Raw genomic sequence first — 16,126 nt, 5'->3', positions numbered from 1 at the left:
GAAATAATTTCACTCTTTACAAATACGTTGTTAGATATCTATATATATAAAAGAGAACGTACAAAAATTTGTCCGCTCATCACGCTAATACGGCTGAACCAATTTCTTTCATTTTTGGGGGGTTATTAGGATTTGGACCCTAGATGGTTTTTATCATATCACTTTAATTTTTAATTACCAGTGTCTTGAGATAATTGACCATTCAAGTGTCCATAACGTACAAATCCTTTGTTATTAGTTCATCATAGGTAAAAATAAACGTATTTATATGCAACCCACATGACCGTGTCACTCGGCGGGTTAACATAAATGACAGGCGATATACAGCGGAAAATAGCTTGAATCTTCTGTTTAAAATTTTTTAATTGATTTGCTTATTTTTACAGACACTTTTACAATATGCCAGCACCGGGATGACCGCAGCGAAGCGGGGCGGGTTAACATAAATGACAGGCGATATAATGTTAAGATTTACTGCAATCTTCTATGGTTTTTATCATATCACTTGAAAGCGAAAAAGTAAAAATTATCTAAGTAACAAAGTTTATTGCGTTCCGGGGTGACCGCAGCGAAGCGGGGTGAACGCTGCTAGTAAACATATGAAAAGATGAACAATATTCCCTCACGCTTCATAACATCAATACCTTAGGTTACATTAACATTCTAATAATATGATTTGGATGGTAACCAATATTCTGACTTGGGTCGCCAATAATTAAAATGCACTAGCGCCCTTTTTACCTAGCGTCCGGTCTCATCTCACAGCTGCTGATTTTGTTACAGATGTTAGTTCATTTACCTTCTTCTTTACAAAAACAAAACAACAACACAAAACAGCATCCTCGATGAGAAAAATCCCACATTTTCCGGTTTCCTACTTCGAAGATCCGAGCCTTTGGTCCAAAGAAGAGTCGTCGATTCTCCATTCGTTGAACGAAGGAAAAGTAGGTTCGCGGTAAAAATGCATGTTGAATAAAGGGGAAAGTACGAAATCAAACTCTCTGTTAGTACATTCACTCCTTACTCCACACGATAACTTGAAAGTGATAACACTTCATGCTTCAGCGAAAGCGAATTTTTGAATTATATACATATATTGCAATAGACGACTGGAGCAGTTATATTGGTCGAGTTTATTAATGCAGTCAATATGTTAACATAATTACGTGTGACTGTGACTTTAACGGTGGTTATCCAAAGTCTGTTTAAAATTTATAACATTACCAAACTTCTATGCAACCCGCATAGTAGCAAAAAATCTTGGTTGCCTATAGTGAAAGGATATATAGAAAAGTGGCTATACATATCCCATAGCTCATACAATAGAACCGCGTGATTCTCTTTACTGTCTTTAGAAGAGCTTATTATTTTTATTAATAATAAATATTTTTACATTTATATTAAATACCTTTTTATTGAGTAATATGCTTACCAACATGTGCGAGGATACGGTTGTTATTACGTTAAATCAATACTTGAATTACCGCTACAGGTTTTAGTGCATGGATAACTTCATATAAATCTAAACCTATTTAATTTCCTCTATAAGATTTTCCTTTCCCTCTAGATAATTACCTTATTTTTGGTCTATTTATTAATCACATTGTGGCCCCGCGTAGCGTAGTCACTAACGCTCTAGTCTTTGGTGCAAGCGACCCTGAGTGCGATTCCCGGTAAGAACACTCTGTCGAAAAGGTGTAGATATAATAGCTTTTTTCAGGACAGTCATCCTGCCTGAGGCTTTTCCTGGGTTTTCCTCATTCACAGCAGGCAAATGCCGAGATGGTATAATATAATAGTCTCAAGCCGCTTGCTTCCTTCTTCATTTCTTTCTTCCTCTCAAATTCCTCGGGCAGTGTGATCGACGAGGGACGTCATCCCTTATATGTGTAACGGGCTAACATGGGCATAGATGTCGAAAGCTAAGAAATTTAATTAATCATTCCTATTAATTATATTATTATTAGTGTTATTTGCGATCAGGAGAATTCAGTCAAACATTTTAAAATATTGAAGAAATCTACTCTCGAATTAGTTCTGAATACCACTCATTTTAGCTTCTGGAACTTCTTGTATGCAATAAAAGACAAATTCTGACCAAAGCACACTGTATATTAACTAATAAATAAAAGCGTTACTGTTTCGGCAAATTAACTTTGCCTTCATCAGCCACATTTTCTTTGCCTTCATCAGACGTATTAGTTCTTCAGATCAGGTCTACACTGTACTTTACATGAGTTTCTAAGATACATATAAGAGATATTTTAGAATCATCACTCCTTCCTGTTATCTTCCAAATTCTCTAACCAATCGCTTTCAAATTCTGACTCCATCTATTATTGGCAGAATTCCATTACCATTCTTATCAGTAGACTTTACCTTGCATCCATAAGCATGCGACTCGCACCCACCTTCTCACTGTTTAACTGATTCACTATTTTTATTGCATCGTTGAGTTGAATTAGTCACTGGAGTTACCAACGGAAGTTTCGTGATTCAAACAGTGTTTCTCATCAGCAGAGCCTGTAGAAAAATGTCAGGGATAAATTCTCGCCCTCGCATGTTATTTTCAATGTCTGACGATCAACTTGCGTGAGATGTGAGCGTATGAATTCCCGGAGTTCCGTCGTTGTGATAAGAGGCCTCATCTGCATGAGAAGGTTGGGGGCTCTCCACCCTTTTATGTTCAACAAATGCGAGTGAAAACGAAGTAGGAGCAAATTTTTATGTAGGTTAGTTAACGAAATGCATATTCAGAGAATGTTACGATAGAGAAATAGACCTAATAGAGTGGATAAGGAAAGCAACTAGAAACAATGAAAATCTCTTTACTAGTGTTACGAGTATATTTCTTAAAAGAAAGTTGTACTAAACATGCATGTCCTCAGTCCACGAGACGTATATTCGATTTCCAATGAGAGGTTGTGTGGCTGAGTTCCCATATCTTATGGAAAGAGATGTTAAACTCTAAAAAAACAACTAACCAACTTGTTCGTTGAAACCAAATAATGTCACTGAGACACCATAGAATTAAAACATGAATAGAAAAAAAAAAAAAACTTTTACGTTGAGTGATCGGAAAGTAAGGTTACAAACCCTGCAGTAAAACGTGTACATATTATTTTATACAACCAATACAGCCAACAGATAGTACATATATTAGATTATTTTTCGGTGTTATATGTTAGGTTATTATAGCCTCTATATCCGTTGAGGCAGTTGCATCGTGGGATGAATTTGAAGATTCCTGGTAAAAATCATGTCCTTTTGTGTTCAGCCACATTGTCACGAAGTGTTTCATCTTCTCGTCTGAAGCGAAATGACGGCCTCCTAGCTGCTCCTTCAAGTGTGGGAAAAGGTGAAATTCGTTTGGATCAAGGTCTGGGCTATAGAAAGGGTGGTCGATGATGTCCCAGCGAAACTGCTTTAAAAGCGTTCTGGTCTTCTGAGTTGTATACGGGCGCTGACGAGACATTATAGTCTCTCCGTAAACCTCTACCAGCTGCCGGTGAATTTCAGCCGTGGTTACATGTTTCGCCCACAGAAATCAAATAACTGAGCAGACTTCTTCGCGAGACTAATTTTTTCTAGATGAGTCGCCATTTGTGTTTATATACAACTAGCGCAGTAGGTGGTGGGTGGCTGAAACTCTACACAGTTGCCAACTTCATGTATTAAAAATACCACACACTCCTCATTCCTCTATAACAGACGAAACTCCAGAAATATCGGCTTTGTAACCTTAGTTTCTGATCCTTCCTCGTATTATACTAGTGGCTCTCACCGCTAGTCTAGTGACTAGCGCATACGCACGTGGTGGACGGGGTCCCAGGTTCAATTCTCGGTGGGAAACTATTGAAATTTGAACGCATTATCGTGGTTCGGACTCCATCTTAAACTGTAGATCTACGTCTCCTAAGCTTCTGCGCTGAGGAGGGACTATAAACCTTTAACAACAACAATGGTATATTAGTATAGGATAATCAAGTAGAAAAGAAATGTACGGTAACGATGAATGTCTCTCTATACAAACGAGGTATATATTTCCATATCTAAAGCAAATAATCAAGACGTTTCGTTAAGTCTTAAACACAAAACCTTTTATATTTATTTATTTGTTTGTTTAGGATTGGTGTCCAAATACGTAATACAGATAATTTTTGGCATCGATAATTGCTTTAACAGTAACTTGATACCGACATTTAGAAGTAAGAGGATCATTTTCTGTTAGTTATGGTCTGAATTTTTCATTTAATAGATGTTTTAAGGATACTTGTTATGAAACTGCTTCTTTTAAGTAATGTTCTTTAGTAGTCTTTATACATTAGATTAATGTTCGGAAAGAATATATAAATGGTCGTTTCACATTTGCAGGATTTAGAATACGCTTTTTAGATGCTTCTTTGGACATTGTAAATTGTTGGATAGCTTTTAGTCATCCACAAGTTCTGGTTTCCGCTCTTTGCTCCGTTTCCTATTGTTCTTAGTCAATCTTCAACCCCGATACCTATATAAAAGTTAGCATCTGCTTTGGCTATTCCCCTCTACCGATATCAAAAGAATTTGGCATGCCATCTAAGAAAGTAATTTATGATCCTTATACCAATTTTGGTCCAAATCGGCAAGCTTTTCTTAAAGAAATAAGCTTTCAAGTCAGTTTCTGCTTTTTAACCATGATAAAATTACGTCAATCTATGCTCTTGCTCAACTAATTTTTTCAACCAGTTAGATAGGCAATCAGAACTCTCCATGTCAACTTTGGCCCAAATTGGTCAACTTCAGTCTTGGCATTTGACCTTGTATAATCTGGATTCGACCACATTCAGATTTAAGAAACCTAAATCAAATTTGAAAGACTACCTCAGTAGACAATGAATGAACAGATAAGCACTATACTAATTCAATTCACTAATCATACGCGAGAGAAAGGGGAGAGGGAATTATTTCGATTCTATAAAGGGTGAAAGTGGCCGGAATATTTCTTGAATTGAGCAAGATATCATTGACTGAGAAATGAAATTCAGAAAAATTAGAAAAAATGTAGAATCGTTGGCCACATATCACATACAGGAACAGGGCCTCAACTAAAAGGGAGGAAGTGGGTGTAGGAGCGCCGAATTTTGTATTTGTTCCGGCTGACACATGCCATAGTTACGGGTCTGTACAGGAAAATTATTCTTAGAACATTAAACAGGAAGTTGTGCTGAAGAACAGCTGAAGAAGTTGAGGAGAGACAATTTAGGTTCATGATGGGGAGGACTTAAGAGATGCTATTGACTATTTAAGAGTAATCAATGAGAAGTTTATAGAAAAAGATAATGAATAATATCTAGTGTTTATTGATCTATTCGTAGAAAGGCCTATGACTTTCTAAACTAGGAAGTGTTCATAATAGTCCCGAAGAAGGTTGGTTTACAATACAAAGGCCGAAGATACATAAGAAACTTGTGTATGATTTAACATGTAAAAGGTAGAATAGGAAAACAGATGATGGAAGAAAGTGCAATTGGAAAGGGAGTTTGACAGAAATGTTGACACTCGCCAACCTAGAAAAGGTAGTGAAGTAGGTTTCCAAAAAGAAGACGATATTTCAAATTCCGTGTTTGTCCCGGACGATATTTTGGTAGAAGACAGAAGGATTAGGCCTAAGTAAAGTGATTGGAAAAGTCCAAAAATTCCCGTGTACAATTTTTAGGCTGTACCCTAAAGAGAACGTTACAACACACTTGTGTCTGTCATTAAATTAGAACTTTACAAAAAATTATGAAGTAGATTTTTTTGCCTTAAGAATATAATTTTTGTAAAGTTTAATGGTATTAATAAACTGACAAAATTAAGAGATGAAAATAAGCTGTGATATTTTGATATGAATTGATTTAATCTATTTGTATGTCGTAACTTTAATTATGAGGATCAAAAATGAAGCTAACATACATGAAAGACACTTTTAGAAATAAGAAGTGTGTGACATGATGAGATACATATAAAGTACCATATTGTTATTAGTAAATGTTACGCTACAATAAACCAGATTGTTTATTTTTTCTGTTTTAGCAAATAATATGATTGCGTTTTGTATGAGAATTACTCTATAGGAATATTCCAACTTGTTCAAACAAATTTTGTTTTTCAAAAATAAAAACGCTGGAACCAAGAAGTTCAACTACGTTTTGTTTACACCGGAGTATTGTTTGAATTGACTTGTTCAATAGTTGGAAGTCTTGTTTCTGAAGTTTCAGTTTGCGAACAAACAAGAGTTTGGAATAAATTTTACATTTAGTGGCAGCAAGAAAATTACAATATATTCTTAACTCTATTATGGTTGCCAGGAAACATATGAAGGTCGTATATCAATTCTAACCCAACACTTTGTCAAGGACGTTGTGAAGTGTAAACAGAAAATCGAAGTTAAAAGGAATTTCTGTCAGTAGTAACGTCATTTTAGGTTTAGAAAGAAGACAAAAAGAAAATAACATGGTGGTAGCATGTGTTTATAATACGTTAGAAACAAAAGAACTATTGTACGTGATTTATCGTTGTTTCCATTTCGGTATTTTCTCTGACGTTTTAATAACTCTCAAAAACGTCGAAATCAAAGAAACTACCTCAAGGTTTCTCCAAGCCTCTTTTCGTTCATTGCTAAAGGTCTTCAGCTCATTTCCGTTGCATGTTGTTTCCTTCAAGACTTGACTGACGTATCTATAACAAGTCACGCACTAGTGTTACGTTACCTAGATTTTATTTTTTTACCTCCTCATTTATTTTTTTTAAATAATCACTGTTTCTGTTGCGTTCTTTTCTGAAAAAATATAAAATTCATCATTTGAAATGATTCGTATAGTCTTCTTGTAAAGAGATTTTTTGCAATTATTTCATTATGGTTGTTTTTGATAACTTCTTCGCTTCTCCAAAAAAATATAGTACGTGATTTCTGTTTGAATTTGTTTTCTTCAATATTCGTGAATGTTTTTAATGAAGAGATCTACTGTCTTGATAGCACGTATTTATGTACAGTACTCTTTACTGGCTAACTTTGCATGTCGCTTAAAAGGAGAAAGGTTGAAGCACCTGTTTCATGATTTCAGCAAAAAATCAGCCTTTAATACTCCCACCCACATAAAGTATTTGCAGTATTTTCCCAGGTTGCGTGAACATGATTTGCATTTGACCGACTTATTTTTATTATCGTTGTTAATTTCAATCAACCAAGGCAGCACAAAATTGAAATGGATATACTGTAATAGACTCATGCTAGTTGCAACGTGATTGTCTTTTGCTTATATAAACTGAATTTTGAATGCAGGATAGAATGTATGTACGACTTTTCGTTAATAGGCTAGTTAGGTACACTAAATCTTACCCATAAGAATAATATGCGGTTTTCTATACAGTGTACGGCAACACATGTAGAATTTTTAATTACAAAACCATTGATATATTGATTTTTCAACATAGATGGTCTTACAACAAAATATTTAATTAACAAGAAACTTTCTATATTTGTACCCTAAATTATTAATAAAATATGTGGACATGTTTCACAAGATAATTTCATAAATTAATGATAGATTTAAAACATCTATGTTTTTGGACCTATAGACGTGAATAACGCTGAGATCGAGAATAATGAAAGGAATTGACTTCCAAACATTTGATTTGAAGATTACATCAATATATATATCACCAGTATATATACTTTCGATTTAGTTATGAAAAAGAGCAGTAAAGATGCTTTTGTTATGATACAATCATGTTGTGTTAAATTCCTGTCTTTTCTACGACCATCCTGAAAATACAATTCAACAAGCACGAACACTTTTCATAGAAATATAAAGAAATATGTTTTTATGTAACATTGGAAGTCCCTTTTAGTAAAATGTAATAATAAAGAAAAAGTTTCAATGGAAAATTGAAAAAAAAAAAGAATAATTGTCATCAAAAACGTTGTACTTTTATGAAAATAGAAACTTTCAAGAAAAAATATGTTAAATGAACTTTGAGTGAATTTTCCAAGAAAATACATTTTGTACTTTATTTTATTTATATAATTACATAGCAAATTACACATTTTACTAAACACCAAAAATAAAGAACCCAAGTTCCTTAATACAATCTTTCAAATTATATGGATAATAAGTTAGAAATACGTATGAACTTTAATTATAAACGTTCTTGAAACACTGAAAGAAGATATTGTAGGGAGAAAATTGTAATAATGCAGTACAAAAAAAAAAAATTGTTGCAATTGTCGAGTTATGATTTGGAGATTCTTAAAATAAGAAGTCCAGAGTTATATTCCCCAATCGTAACATGTAAATGTTGACTCGTAAATAAACCTTCATGGCTTGTTTCCCCGTGAATTTTTCTCATACTGTGTTCGCTGACGAGGTATCAAAGTTTAAAAATCTACAACGAAATCGAAATTAAAGAATGCACACATTGAAAATCTTGTTTGCAAATTTTGCAACAAAAAGACGAGAAAGTTAGAATTCGAGTGACTGTGCAAACGCAGAATATGAAGGATTCTTGTAAATTCTATTTCATTAAAAAGATACCGACTTGGCGTATAAGCAAAAGTATAATTAACTTTTTTTTCATAAGCTCTATAAATAATTGTAATAGTGATCCGTAACATAGATAATATCTATATTAACTTTCTTTCTTGAAGCTTGCGGCTGGTCAGATTAATTTCGAAATACACGCAATAATTTTATTGATCTAAAACCTACACTTGTACAGTGCATACACACGAAGAGTAGAAGATAGATATCGCTGGAATGTTTGAAATGGGAGCGCTTAAATTTGTTGTATGTAAGGGAGCACGATATAGTAACAGAACAAACTAGATGGGATTGTATTAGTGATAACAGTAAAAGAATGAGTTTTTTCTATAGAAATAATTAATTGATATCAACAGGCTTACGGGTATGTATACAGTCGTGTCCGAAAATTGATACTGCTACTAATGAGCATTATTACTACTAGGTCAATGGTATTCTTGGATACGTATATAAACACCACAGTTACTAAAAATTACTGTACATTTCACACAATTTGCTTCGTCATATGAGTTGACCATAAAAATTACAGACATACTTCTATACAATACACTGTTTAGAAATACAATTACAAAATTATTCAATCTAAAATTCTATTGGGATTTTTTGTAAGTTTTTAGAAGCTGAAATGTAGAAAATATATTTTCATATTTTTTCTGATTAAGGCTAATATATATAAGATAACTTTTTCTTTGTTAGCACACATTGTAATTACACAATAACAATACATAGAGCAGAGTTTGTGGTACAATTTAAGGATGGGCGATATTACTTATTGTTGAACACCATTATATTTGATTTCGAAAAACTTTCTGACATTACTTCAGTACAATATTTTATTCAGTGTAATATCTTTGTTTTAATCCTTTATGAATATATGTGTTTCTCACAGTAGACAAATGTTTTCTGCTGATATTGAAACATTCGTAGAAAGAAGAAAAACATTTAAATTGCTTGTATTTTAAATGTACACCCTGTTTCAAAAAGAATATACGTATTTCGAATGTATATATTTATTAAACTATAAGACATACGAATATGAAATTTTACACACATATTTACGAACCTCTCAAGTTCAAATTACAGATGTTCAATATGTCTTCCATCAGCGACACGAACAATATCACATCGATACTCAAATTCCTCTCATACTCGGGCAAGCATGTCCTGCGTCACTGATATTATGGCAGTACGGTTCCGGTTCTTCAACCCTTCCAGGTTCTGTGAGAGTGGTGGTACATAAACGTTGTCTTTAACGAAACCCCACAGGAAGAAGTTACAAGGTGTCAAATCCGATGACCGTGGAGGTCAGCTGAGACATGCTAAGTCGCCAGCTCCTTGACAACCAATCCAACGGTTTGGTAGAGTTTCATTCAGATATTCACGCACTTGGCGACTCTAGTAAGGGGATGCCACGTCTTGTTAAAAAATGAAGTAGTCTTCGTGCAGCCTCGGAAACAACCAGTTTTGTAACATAGCGAGATACTGCTGACTGTTAACCGTGTTTCCATTAAAGAAGAATGGGCCGTAAACAGATGATCGGAATATCGCACAAAACACATTGACTTTGGGCGAATCTACATGTTCAATGACTGCATGTGGGTTCTGTAGGCCCCAAATTCGAACATTTTGTTTGTTTACCTGACCAGTAACACGTAAAGTCGCTTCATCACTGAGCACGATGCGTTGTGCAAAAGTGTTATGATTGCCAATAGCATCCAGAATCTCGTTACAAAATGCCACACGTTTGCGTTTGTCGTCAGGACGCAGAGCTTGTAACAGCTGTAACATGTACGGTTTCATAACAAACCGACGTCTCAAAACACGCCAAATTGTTGTTGTCGGCACTTGTAACTCCCGACTGGCACGACGAGTTGATTTTGAAGGACTACGTTGGAAAGCAGTTTGAATTCGTGCAACATTTTCTTAAGAACACGAGGGCGGCCAGGACTCTTTCCTTTACATACACATCCTGTATTTACAAACTGTCGATACCATCTGCGAATGTTTCACTAATTCGGAGGATCAATTTGGTACCTCAACCTGAAACGTCTTTGCACTCTAATCACGGAATTGCACTTCGCAAACTCGAGAACACAAAATGATTTATGCTGCGGAGTATCCATTTTAAACATATGATGGTTACCAAGCAAAACAGAAGACAACTGACATCTAGCGGTTATTAATATAAACTAGACTATGTATTCGTTTCTCCAACAGCCGAGCCGAGGAGCAGCGATCGATAGTTTGGACAAAATAATTCTTCGTAATACGTATATTCTTTTTGAAACAGGATGTATATCTGAAAACTACAAAGCTTACTCTATCAAAAGCTTTTTAACTTGTCATACAGGGTAAATAGAATTATTGTACTTACCTTTGAAAATATTTTACGTTAAGGACGACGGGCTTAGCTTGTAGCCCGTACAGAATGTAATAAAATCAAAATTGCTCTTTATTAATGATTAACTAATATACCATCTCAGGTTCCATTCTAATTTCGATCAACAACTAAAGTTCGAAAGGTTCGATAAATAGTCAAACAAGGATTACCTATTTTAATCTCGCATTCGTTTTTCTAGAACATATAATCACTTTCATATCAGTTTTCTTTTTTTTTCACTTGGCTGATTTTGACTTAGTGAATTTTAATTAATGTACTACAGAATATAATTAATTGCATTTCAATGTTTTATTGCAGTGGCTATTTTTTTTTTAAAAAATATATTTCTTTAATTACATTTGAGACGTAATTACACAGTTGTTGATCTATCATTTCTATTGTTATGATGAATTATTTGTTTCTGAACTCATAAAGATTTATGATATCTAACATACTATGAAAATATCATTTCGGAAGTAAGATTAAATACTTGGAATAAGAGCAAGAATAGCGTCTTATGGATGAACTTGTATTATAATTTGAATTACTTTGAATTTTATAAGATGTATACAAAGAACGCAAGTATTTAAGATGATTTAAAAATAGATATATTTTTCTTCCAAATTTCCGTAAAGTTAACAACATAAATAGACACATTAATCAATCATTTTTTTAATGCTATGTGATGTCAGAAAGGCAAGGAACGTAGTAATTATATAAAATAATAGTTTTTGTTTAAAAAAAACTAGAAAGATTTTCAATGGAAATATGTGGAATATACGGGGTGGCCCAAAACTAGGTATAAAATCCCGTACTGATCAGCTTACTGTATTTCATATCATTTCTTATTGTTATCAAACAGGTAGACCTAGTTTTTTTATTATTTGTTCTTAATGTCTTTTTACTTATACCTTAAGCCGGAACAACCGGAACAGCCGAAACAAATACACTCATAAGCTAGAATGTTATATTTGATCAATGCAGGGGTGCATACCTACTTTTGTTCCACCCTGTACAGTATGTGACAAAGATTCAATATTATTTGTTATACTATATACAAAAAACGTCATGACAGATAAGTTATTGAAGCAAATGGAGAAGCATACCTGTGACAGTATAGGTATTCCGAGAATCAAATTTTAATATGCTTATTACTACGCTTTAGATGCTACAATGCATCATAAAGTTGTTTATCGTGATATGAAATTGTATATTTTGAACCTATGTGTACTTCCGTAAGATATACCTAGGTAGATGTTTTACTGAAAACCATGACTTTTAAAATCTAATTTTTAATATCGCCTATCCTTATCGTTCATCAAAGTAGTTTCTAATGTTAAGTGTATCTAGTTATCATGTACACTACTTGCAGCACTTGCATTTAAACTAGTGTTCTTCTTTGTTGAAAACATTTTCGAGCATAAAGAAACCATGTTTGTTTAGAATCTTTCTGTGCTTATCATTTTGCACGCATTTATCATTTTTCTTTCCTTGTAATCGTTTTGTTTTAAAAAATGATTTTAAAAACATAAGTTTTTAGTATATCCATTGCATTACATACGTACTGATTATTTTTGGGATAAATGTTATTCCATTTTAAAATCCAATCTTAGACACAATTGACTTTCTAATCTAAGTAAGAATTATTAGATTAGAATTATTTTAATACAATAATTCATATTATTTTAATATTCATAAGCTTATCAACATATTATTTAGTACATCACTTAAATAGTGTTTCTAATACTTACTGTTCTATGACTTATTACCGATTTAGGATGAACAATTTCTATGTGTATTTGTAATATTTTATACTGTTAAAATGATAAATTTACTAATCTAAAGTATTTAATTTTGTGTTTTTATACTAAAAACAGGTGTATCAAATTGCAGTTAACTTTGAATTAAATCAATTGGAAAAGATTTGTTTAAAAAGATAATGAGTTATCAAGTAGCCTTTTTAATATTCTATTTGTCTTCATTCTACAATCTTATTTGAAAGAATAAAAAAGTAGGTCTTACACTTTTTAGTAACTGAATTTGTTTCTTTAAATAGAACTACAAAATACAATGTACACTGATGAACTTATATACTGTTAATGTGAAAAATTTTACTGTGTAAAATTGTAAATATATTTTTGTAAACAAGTAATGCTCAATCGTATTCGGAAAGCGAGATATAACTTCATTTTTTTTTGTTTTCTTTTGTTGATTTATTCTTTGCAAATTCGGAATATTATATATGCTTTGCCGCTTGATTAATATTATAAAATCTACCATGAATTAAGATAAATACTAAAATAATACGTTTTATAGAAATAAATTATCTATATATATTAATACTGAAGATATACTTTGATTTAGCAATAATGAAAGTAATAAACTTGTATTTTTGAATACAATATTTTGTAAATATTAAAATTATTAAAGTTATATTTAATAACAGGAACTTATATTAATCTCCTTTTTATTAAACCGAAGCATTTCTTACTTATATGTTCTATTGTTTATTGTCATTCTTTGATCTTTTCTTATTGTAAGCTTTACTTATAATATACTCTATGTTTTCAGTATTTGCTTTTCTATATAGTCTGTGTTAGTCTAAGTATATCAATTAATTATTTATCCTTTTTTAGAAAAGTAAGAACATGCAAAGCACATTTTTACTTTTTATCTTCTTTCTGTATTACACGAATAGCAATGTTGTCTTTAGTGTCTCAAAATTTATGTTCACTTTTGCAAATTATCGCTGTTTTTCTGATTTATTCAGTCACATTGTATTCAAGTTTTCAGTTCTCAAAATTTAATACTTTCATATATAATTTGTTTTATAAATTTTAATATATTTATATTATTCTATTGTGCATTCTGTTATGCACATATTCTTTAATTATATTTATCACTCTATTATGTAAAATTTAGCTCTATAAATTAGTGTATGTGTTCACTATGTGCTCAAGAAATTAACTTTATAGTATTTACACAATTCCTACTTTTCTTTGTCGAATAGTTATCATAGAAACAAAGTTATAATTTCAATTTGAAACAATTCCAGGATTTTATAAAATCAAGAATGTTATAAAATATCTGGAATATTACAAAAAGATTTTAAAGTAAGACAGAATAATAAGTTATTTCGTCAAGTATGTTAATAATTATTTTACACAATTTTCGTTATTATGATATTAAGAAATATATATTAATATTAATTTAAATAAAACATTAACAAGCCAGGACTAAAGCGAATAATGTTAGGTAGGAGTTACATTAATATATTCGAAAAAAACTAATAGCATATGCTTTAACAGATATATATTTCATACTAAAACAATATAGATAGTTAAAATAACTTAATCTGTGATAATGAGATAATATTATATATTTAGTTATCAACTAAAGTATGAAGTGAGACAATCTTATACAGGAAGAGGCCGTTAATTCATACCAAAACTTTGACTCAGTCTGTATTCCACATAGCCTTTAAACGAATACATGACATAACAAATTGCAAGTGCCAAATGAAGTTATGGAATTTTGAACTTCCAAACAACCGGAAGTTGTATGTCAATGCTGGACGTCGAATTTTTAAAATTCAAGCTGGAAATTTTTGATCCAGGTTCAGAATAGACGTAAGGAAAAAAGAAGTTTTATTTCAAACTTGGTTACCCTAAAAATAATATTGAAAATATAATTGAAAAACAAACTTAATATATAGGATAGTATTCATTCACCTAGAGTTTAGGGACATTAATTTAGTCAAATTATTATGTAAATAGCATGATAATTAAATGCTGAATGCTCCATAACACGATGAAATTTTCAACTTTCACATCAGATCGAAAGTCAGTGGTTTGTTTAAATTGACTGTAATGCTTTGATGATTGAAATTTGAAATACGCACAGAAAAATACGAAACTTCTTCTTCTTTTTTTTTTAAGGTGATCCCTTTGTCCTTGAAATTGTGTCATAACTCTGAGAAAAGCAGTTTTATATAAAAGACTAATTTTTCATGTCTTTCAAAGGGCAAAGGGAGCATAGTGGAAAAAGTGTTTGGAACCAAGTTTCCTAAAATCCGATTTCCGATCTACACAGGCCACTTTCAGTAAGTTTCGGAAGTTCTAAATTCCACCATTAAATTAAATACGTATTTTTTTTATTATGTCATGTTTTTTTTCAAGGCTAGAGTTTGCCATACAAGAGCAAAATTAAAGACCTAGTAAGAATAAACGACCTTGTCCTGCATAAATATATATCAATATAATATCAATCTATATCATACACACGCTTACTAATTTTAGAAATTTAAGTTTACGGACTTTATTTGTTAAATTTGACAATAAGCCTATTCCATCTTTCCTATTCATTTCTATATTTTAATTGCAAAATCCTTACTTCAACCTAAAGTACACACTACTTTAATGTTTAACATCTTCTTGTTTCTTTTTAACACCAAATGTATTCGTGACTTTGTATTTCTCCAGACCACCATACGTGTTTCCTAAATGTAATGTCACAAGTAGAACTGAATATTTTTTACTAGCAAAATACAGTTTTGAGAAATACACTACGAACAATGGTGCAGATAATTTTCCTACTCAGGAAGGATATTGCTCAAATACCGGTACTATAAATGTTCACATACATATATGCGTACAACGTTTTCGGATAAACTTGTATAGAAATATGAAAACACTTATTTTACTTTGCCAGAAGACACTTAGTTGTATTGCTGTGATCGAAAGAAAGTTATATCAGGAATACCTAGAAAACTTCTCAATGTGCTCAGTGCTCCCTACATTAAATAACAACTAAATTTATCTTGCACTTCGTTGAGAGATATTCAGTTTCTGAACTCTAGATATTATATTTGACGTGCGCAACTTTTGCTCTTTCACTCTCCGCCTCTAATCAGCCGTCTCTCAGAAAGTTAAAAAAACAACTTACAATTTTCTTCATGTTAAAGGAATACATGTACCAATTTTTTTCCCCTACCGGAACACCCTACTTGCATTTATACTCTGAAGGCTTTACTTTATGCTTTCCGAAGTTTAAATAGATCGTAGGTGTAACAGAGTTGGAGTTGGTAAACTAGTGATATTTAGTCACTAGTTATGGATTACCTTTGTAGTAGTCTTCTGGAAGGAATACATAATAACATCATCTTGTTACTTACCTTAAAAGCCAG

At 32.2% G+C, this 16,126-nt stretch overlaps 1 protein-coding gene across 1 annotated transcript in view; it reads left to right on the top strand.

The window, feature by feature from the left end:
- LOC145664019 (uncharacterized) overlaps positions 1-16,126 on the top strand; it is a 223,370-nt gene that overhangs the window by 154,285 nt on the left and 52,959 nt on the right. The gene's annotated exons all lie outside the window — the stretch shown is intronic.

The sequence above is a fragment of the Thermobia domestica genome, chromosome 11 (genome assembly GCF_964235325.1).
Source record: "Thermobia domestica chromosome 11, izTheDome1.hap1.1, whole genome shotgun sequence".
Lineage (NCBI taxonomy): Eukaryota > Metazoa > Arthropoda > Insecta > Zygentoma > Lepismatidae > Thermobia > Thermobia domestica.
The sequence above is the reverse complement of the archived record's forward strand: the minus strand, read 5'-3'. Positions and strand labels throughout refer to the sequence as shown.